Raw genomic sequence first — 8,398 nt, forward strand, 5'->3', positions numbered from 1 at the left:
CACTTCCCATTGAATGCCTGCCAGGAAAATATAATGTGATTTTCCACGCTTCCATAGTTTTCTGAAATGTAATAAATTAAGATGACTTATTGAATGGTGGACACCTACTCTTGAGTGGTACTACAGTGCACTATAATTGAATTAGACTAAGTGGGCAGACACTTTATATTTTCTTTCTTTATCTTCATTACTCTGCCAGTTCGTGCCATAACAGTAGGCTTTAGCCCAATGGATGTATTTTTTGGTCCATTTGTATAATAAGCAAAATCAAACTACTGAGAGTGAAATCCTCATCTTGAGCACATTTATTTGGTAATCTTGCTGATTATTTTGCAATTCAGGCTACATCCATACTACAGAAATAATACACTTTGGCACCACTTTAACTCCATGGCTCAATGCCATAAATTCTGGGATTTATGGTTTGTTGTGGCACCAGAGCTTTTTGATAGGGAAGGCTAAATGTCTTACAAAACTATGATTGCTAGAATTCCATAGCACTAAGCAATGGCAGTAAAAGTGATAAAAGTATCAGACCACTTATTTTAATTTTTCACAACATTTTATTGCTTTGTGGTAATTCCCTGCTAATGTGTCCTCTATACAGCTGTCATTGAGACAAGTTTGTAGCATTACACGTATGTACACATACACACACACACACTGAACTTAGTCTATCAACCTCTATTATGTTCTAAATTTTTATTAATTTAAATCAGAGATGTTGGGGCTGTACAATGGGTGGCATCTAGCTGCTCCTTTAGTGGCTGGATCGGTGCCACAGCAACTGCATGGTGCAGCACCGATCCGGGTTCCGGAGAGCACAAAAAGGTCCTGGAAAAACTGGGTCCCTTTTGCACCCTGTAAAGGGCGTCATAACTGTGTGTGACATCCTTTAGGTGCTGAATCATCTAGATGTAGCATCAGGGCTGCGTCATGATGCCACGTGCCATCCAGAAGGGTGCACGGCATCGTGACGTGATGGGGGCAGAGTCATGGTGTCCAACATGCAGAGCTGCGCCATGGCTCCACCTACAGACCAGCACAAAGTGCCGGTTTGTAACACACCACACCCCCCCGTTGTCTCTTCAGTATAAAACATTGCTGCACTAGAACAGCCTGGAGGTAAGAATCATGTTACATCTTGTTATATTTGATTTGCTCTGTAGAAAACCTCTTTGTTTCCAGGGAGTGAGTAAACAGAATGAGTACACTGAATAAGAAAAAGGGAAGTTTTGCTTTGGACACCTTTTAAAGAGAAGATCTGGTAGTAAGGGATACCGGTTGAAGGAAAGTTGAATGGGTCTCAAAGAGTATGAAGATCTAAGGGATATTGGTAAGGCATATGTGATGTCCTGGGAAAGCCGATGTTCTGGGAAAGCGGCCAAGAAGACTGATAGCAACACACAGCACTAAACAATGTCCAAAACTTAATGCAGTCCAGCAAAGCAAGCAAGAGAGTCCAGGAGCACAAACCAAGAGAGTTTTCAGAGCTCCAAAGACCAGGGTTCCAGAGAGTAACGAGACATGTAGGCAAATCCAAGGTCAAGAAGTCCAGGGAGACAAGGCAACCAGCAATCCAAGGAGCAGGGTTTCAATCCAGGAAACAAGAGAGGTCAGGATCAAGCGTGCTTTCACAAGGAAGCTCAGATAATCTCTGACAATGGGCCTGGCATCCTCCACCTGTTTATATACCCAGCTCTCATAAATACAGCTGTTTGGTGATTAGAGAGTGTTTTTCATAAAGCCTCTTTGAACGCCAGAGGCATATCTTTTCAGACCTTCTCTGGCTGAAAGTAGGTATGTCAGCTAGGTATAACAGCTGAACAGCAGGCTGTGCATATGGTGACTTTTAGTTTGGTAGATCATGGGAGTTCTGTGGACAGAACTCCCATGTGGTTTCAGCTAAGCAATTCATGGAATTTTGCATTATATCTTGTTCACAAGATGATATAGAATGGATTGAAATACAATAGTTAGGTGGATGTTGAGCTGGCTGAACAACTGTACACACTGCATGCTAGTAAATGGCTCAGCATCTGACTGCTTTCAGAAAGGGATGAGATGCTGAAATTATTTGAATGCAGAAAAAACTAATTCTAAAGTAAATGCTACAGAAGTAATCTTTACCCAATCTAGTTCTGCATGGTCTGTTTATTCTATTAATCAAGTCTCCCTGTGAAAGGCAATTTTTTCCTAGTGATTGTGTGTTGAAGCTATAGTTTGATCCAGCAAATACATAAATTAGGTCTTCAGTAGGGCCATCTGCTGGCAATCCAACAAAATGCATTAATGTAAAATTCTTATTTTAAGCGTAACAGATAACATTGGAGGAATTGATGTATTTAAATGGTTTTACAGAAGGGAATCATGGTCCTACAAATGTGGCTATCAAAGATAAATAATCCAATAATTGTATATTATACTGTTGATTTCCAAAGAGTAACAAAGCACCTGACATTAGTTATGGTTTAAATCTTCTCTAGAAACTGTTGATAATGGCATATCTTAGCAAAGTAACTGCTTGCTACTCATCAGTGGAACAAGATTCCACAGACTCTGGGAACCTGAAAAGCAGATCAATACACCATTGCAAAGAGTATGTAGAACGCTAATGTATTTTTTAATTAACTGGACAATGTGGTATATGTATTAATGTGTGTATAATTTAGATGGAAAGCTGCAATTAAAAATAGTCAGGTCAGTAGGCAAGACTCCATTCTGTTGTGGCATGGAAGTTTGTATCCACATTGGAGTACTGAAGTCGGTCAGCATAATTGATTAAATATAAGCCAGGTTGTTTGTTCAGGATGGGTAAGAACAGAGGCTGTTGTATGCAGAAGTAGTTTGCTTACACAGCATAATGCAGGTCTGACTTGAGCAACAAAATTTTAATTGTGTGTGTACGTGCATGCATAGAAGCGCATGCACACATGCACACACACACATACACATTATATGTATAGGATTGTCATCTAATTAAACAATGTAGACTTGGAACTATTTTGATAAATAAAATAAAATTCCTGGTCAATTATAGAATCATTCCCTGGCCAGAATGGTGAGAGACCCTTGCAGCACATGAAATGAATAGATGGAGCCAGGTCCTACTTAGATGATATTAACATTTTTACATTTGTATGTGAATGAAAGCTGAGACAGAACATATTCTGATGATCCTATTCCCTCTGCTGTGCTTTCATTGTGCATATGGAAAAGCTATGAATATAGAAATAGTGTGTTTACAATAAGATGCATTATTCCACATTTTTTGTCAGAATGGTTGATTGTAGGAGCAAGCTAGCAGATAGTTATAGTGTATCTGCTAGGGTTTGGTTCCTGGAACTTCTGTGGATATCAAAATCTGTGGATGCTCAAATCCCATTATATACATTAAGGTAGTAAAATGATGTCCCTTATATTAAATGGCAAAGTCAAGCTTTGCTTTTTAATTTTTTAGGGGGGGGGGGGGGTATTTTCAAGCTGTGGATGGTGGAATCCATGGCAGAATCTGTGGATATGGAAGGATAACCGTATAGTGTGGTACTAGTGTATCAGAACAAGATGGTAGAGCCTAGCAGAAACCAGAGTGAGTCTGATCAGTGTACTTTCACTGTCAGTAACTGAATAGCTAACTGACGATGATTCAATACTGGGTAATAAAGGATGATACCATTCTGTGGTCAGTTAGGCAAAAATAAATGATTAAAATGGGAATGCTTTCTGGTAATCTCTGGTTTCAAGATAATGTGTTCAGACAAACATCTTGGTCTTACATATAAGTTTTTATTTGAGTTAGACTCAAAGAGAAGATGGATGCAGACAGTCAAATAAGCCCATGAAGAAGAATAGGCAGGTTTTTAAAAAAATATTTCTGCCCTTGTTCCTGAGTTCCAGTATACTCCTGGTTAAATAATGAGTCAGTCGCAGAAGCTAGGATTGTAATTTGAGACCCTTTCAAGGCTGTTACCACATATAAGCTATTTGCAGCTGCCACTGGCTCTGAAATTTTAACTTCGGGGGGGGGGGGGGGGGGGAGTTAACTTTTCAAACTATGGCTGGAAAGATTTAAAAATAATAAATGATGCAAGTGGTACCTGCAATTGAATTTGTTTGTTTTTGTGATTGTTAGCTGCCCTCGAGTTGATTTCATACCATAGCGACCCTGCTGATGAGACATTTCCAAGACCCCCTCTGTTCCACTGCTCTGTCCAGTTCCTGCAAAGTCATACTTGTGATCTCTTTAATAGAGTCCCTCCACCTCACATGTGGCCCTCTCTTTCTATTTCCTGCTACCTTTCCTAACATTATTGTTTTTTCCAATGATTTATGCCTTGTCATGATGTGTCCAAAGTATGACAACCTGAGTTTTGTCATCTTGGAATCCAGGGAGATTTCTGACTTGATCTGCTCCAGGACCCATTTGTTGGTCTTTTTGGCTGTCTCCAGTACCACATCTCAAATGAGTTGATTTTCCTCCTCTCCTCCCTCTTAACTGTCCAGCTCTCACAACCGTACATGATAATAGGGAATACAATTCTAACTTTTGTGCACAGTTGTATATCCTTGCATTTTAGGATCTTCTCTAGTTCTTTCATAGCTGCCCTTCCCATTCTTAATTTTATTCTGATTTCCTGGCTTCAGTCTCCATTTATATCAATGTCTGATCCCAGGCATGAGAGTTCGTTTACTATTTCTATTTCATCATTGTCTGATTCAAATTTGTGTAGGTTCGTTGTGGTCATTATTTTTGTTATCTTTATGTTCAACAGCAAGTCTGCCTTTGCACTTTCTTCCTTGAACTTTCTTAGTAGTTGTTTCAGGTCTTTGAGATTTTCTGCTAGTTCTGTGGTGTCATCTGCATATCTTATATTGTTGATATTCCTTCCTCCTATTTTCACTCCTCCTTCTTTTGTGTCCAGGCCTGCTTTTCTTGCAATATGTGCAAAATGGAGATTGTGTAGGATGGTTCTCTCTTTCCTCAGCTCTAGAGTTTTATTCTCATTTCTACAAACACCCCACAACTAAATATGGAGGGATATGTGTTCATTTCTGAATTAATCTCTACAGGATTATGAACAGACTAAGTGCTGGAAGCCAAGTACATTTTGTTCAATATGTGTGTACTTTGTAAATGAAAATTGAAAACGTTCCATTAATACCTAGCATTTTATTCACCTATTGATCTGGTCATAAAATGTTGATTACTGTACTCTGTATGACAGTATGCTTTTTTTCACTTCAAACATCAATAAAAGGAAGTAATATAGATTGAAAAATAGGTCAATTTTATGCAGTTTTGAAAAGCTTTTAAGCAAAAAGTAACAAAAGTCTCTCTAGAGCATTTTAACAAATGCATAATGTACCATGATAATAATGTACACAGTCTGGATTTTTTTAAAAGAAGCAACCGATTTTCTTTATTCATGATAGATTTGATTTCACTGTTGTTACTTATTGCAATGCTTTAAGAAGTGATACCTTCTGTTCCTTTTTATTCCTTTGCATCATTTTTTTATTATTTTTTTAAACACCATCTTAGCATTGGTGAAAGAATAAAATTGAACAACAACAACAAAAACCTTGGATAGCATGTATTCACAGTAGAAGAGTTAAAGGAAATGAGGTCCCATGTGCAGTTCATGGGCCACAAACTTTATTATCTTATAATTGGCCTTCTTCAGGGGCTATTATCAGAGATTTCTGGGGTTGCGGTCTGCACTCTCAACAAAATGGATACTAAGTATTAGAAGGAAGGGCTTCAATAAAATTTCAGAATAAAACTTGGAATAAAACTTGAGCATGCCTGTAAAACTGTTAAGTAACTAATGTAAACAGTTCTTGTTATACCAGTACAGTAAGTCTCTGTTGGGGGAAAATTGCTGTCTTGCTTCCAATTGATTTTTTGTTCCCAGAACTATTCTCAGATGGAAAGGAGGGAACTGGAAATAAATTTATCTTCCTCTTTTCCCTCTGCATCCCTTTGTTCTCCATCCTCTACAGATTGCTCTGATCCTTTTTTCTACTGTTTTTTTTTTTTGGGCGGGTTTTGCAGGCTACGAGGCCGTGTTCTAGAAGAGTTTATTCCTTGCATTTTGCCAGCAGGTGTAGCTGGCATCTTCAGAGAATGCTGGAATGGAAGAGAGTGGGGTATATATACTGTTGGTTGAGAGGAGGTGATTTGCATATTAATCTGTGTATTATTCTGTTGCTGAATGGCAGATCCTATAGGGTATCCATTTATTTAATCATCCATTATTTGCTGGGAATCCCCCTCACCCTGGGTGGTTTGAATTTGCATTTGCTGGGTCCTGATTTTGGTGTTTTTCAGGACTGGTAGCCAAACTTTGTTTACTTTAAGAGTTTCTTCTTTCCTGTTGAAAATGTCCAGGTGTTTATAGATTTAAATGGCTTTCCTGTGCATTCTGACCTGATAGTTGTTGGCATGGTCCAGAATTTCAGTGTTTTCAAATAGCATTTTATGCCCAAGATGGTTTATAATGTGTTCTGCTACTACTAATTTTTCTGGCTGACCCAGTCTGCAGTGTCTCGTGTTCTTTGATTCTTGTTTGCACACTGTGTTTGATGGTCCCTATGTAGACTTGTCCGCAGCTGCACGGTATTCAGTAAACTCCTGCAGCTATGAGAGGGTCTCTCCTGTCTTTCACTGAATGCAGCATTTGCTGGATTTTCTTGGTTGGTTTGTAGACCATTTGGAGGTTGTGTTTCCTCACCAGTTTCCCTGTTCTGTCTATGACTCCTTTGTTGTATGGTAAAAAATACCTTCCCTTTGGGTGGTTGTTTGTCTTCACTTTTCTGGTTTTTTCTGGGTCTGGCAGCCCTTCTGATGTCTGAGCTGGAGTATCCATTAGTCTGTAGAGCTACAGCTGCTGGCAAAACATCAAAAATAAGCTCTTCTAGAACATGGCCTCATAGCCCAAAAAACCCACAAAAACTATGGATGCTGGCTGTGAAAGCCTTCGACTTTTTTCTACTGTTTCCTGTTAAGCAAAATATCCTGGGCAAGTTTTGAATTTGTCTGTTTTATCCATCTCTTCACTTCATCCAATGCAAGTGCTGTGTGTGTGTGTGTGTGTGTGTGTGCTACTTCCAATATTCAAGTAGCCTCAAAATACAAATTGAGAACTGTCACCCTTGTTAACTATGGCTTAGGAAAACAAGTCAAGATTATAAACTACTGTTAATTGTAAGCACACTCTGTCTGAATTCAGGAATGGACAACACTGTTGGCTTCAAGGGCCAGTTTCTTCCTTCTGGATTCCACTGCAGGCTGTATTCCCCACCTCCATCAAGAGAACCTGCAGCCAGAAGTGGAAATCCTCTTCCATTTTCCTAAAACTGCATTTTCTCACTAAGGGTGCATCTGCACTATAGAAATAATGCAGTTTGATATAATAATAATAATAATAATAATAATAATAATAATAATAATGCCTTTTTAAATAAATAAAACCAAGACACACCTGGGCGTGTTCACACAATATTTTGTAACTGTTGTATGACACTCTGTTCTATTGTACCAGTGAATGGAAAAGTAGGCAACATGCAACTAGTAGACTACATGCAACCCCCGCCTCCATGTTTTTGCAGCCTCAAAGCCCATGTTGATTTGGTGACAGTAATCTTTACATGCACAGACACTTTCTCAGTCAGTAGCATTCTGAGAAAACCTCTAGGACTGCTGCTCTAAATAAGTTTCATAGTTCCTGTGTTCTTGTTGTAGAGTTCATCTACACTGTAGAAATAATGTAGTTTAAAATAACTGCCATGGCTCCACCCTACAGAATCCTGGGATTCGTAGTTTTGTGAGGTACTAGTACTCTGACAGAAAGGCTAAGACACTGTAAAACTTAACCAGGATTCCACAGGATGGATCTACAGAACTTAAACTGATATCTTCTGGGTGCAATATAGGTGTTGGTCATTACCTTTAGCCGTACATGGCTCGGGCCCGAGTTACCTGCGGGAATGCCTCTCCCTACATAATCCGCCCCAGACACTCCGAACATTGGGGAAAGATTTGTTGGAACTGTAATACTCGATTAATCACAACTTCCCATGAGCATTCACTGCTGCAGCCCCTAAATTATGGATAGTCTGCCGGAGGGAGCCCATCTTATCACTACCTTAGATGCCTTTAAGAAGGCACTAAAGACAGATCTCTTCCAGCGGGCTTTCCCATCGGATTTGGTATAGAGTGATGATTTAGACCCTCCTCTAAGTATGATGGTATATGAATTGTGTTTGGAGATTTTAAGGAACTAAGGGATGTATAATTCAGTTTAGATTTTCATTGACTGTTCAATTGCATTGTATTATTTAATGGCAATCCCGCTTCTATCCTTGGAAGAGGTAGGACATATAATACAAATATTCT

General features: G+C 39.1%; 1 protein-coding gene across 1 annotated transcript in view; it reads left to right on the top strand.

Annotated features, from left to right (window-relative positions):
• The window catches only part of C4H8orf34 (chromosome 4 C8orf34 homolog), a 126,311-nt gene that overhangs the window by 31,082 nt on the left and 86,831 nt on the right, over positions 1-8,398 (top strand). The gene's annotated exons all lie outside the window — the stretch shown is intronic.

Source organism: Sceloporus undulatus, chromosome 4 (genome assembly GCF_019175285.1).
Source record: "Sceloporus undulatus isolate JIND9_A2432 ecotype Alabama chromosome 4, SceUnd_v1.1, whole genome shotgun sequence".
Lineage (NCBI taxonomy): Eukaryota > Metazoa > Chordata > Lepidosauria > Squamata > Phrynosomatidae > Sceloporus > Sceloporus undulatus.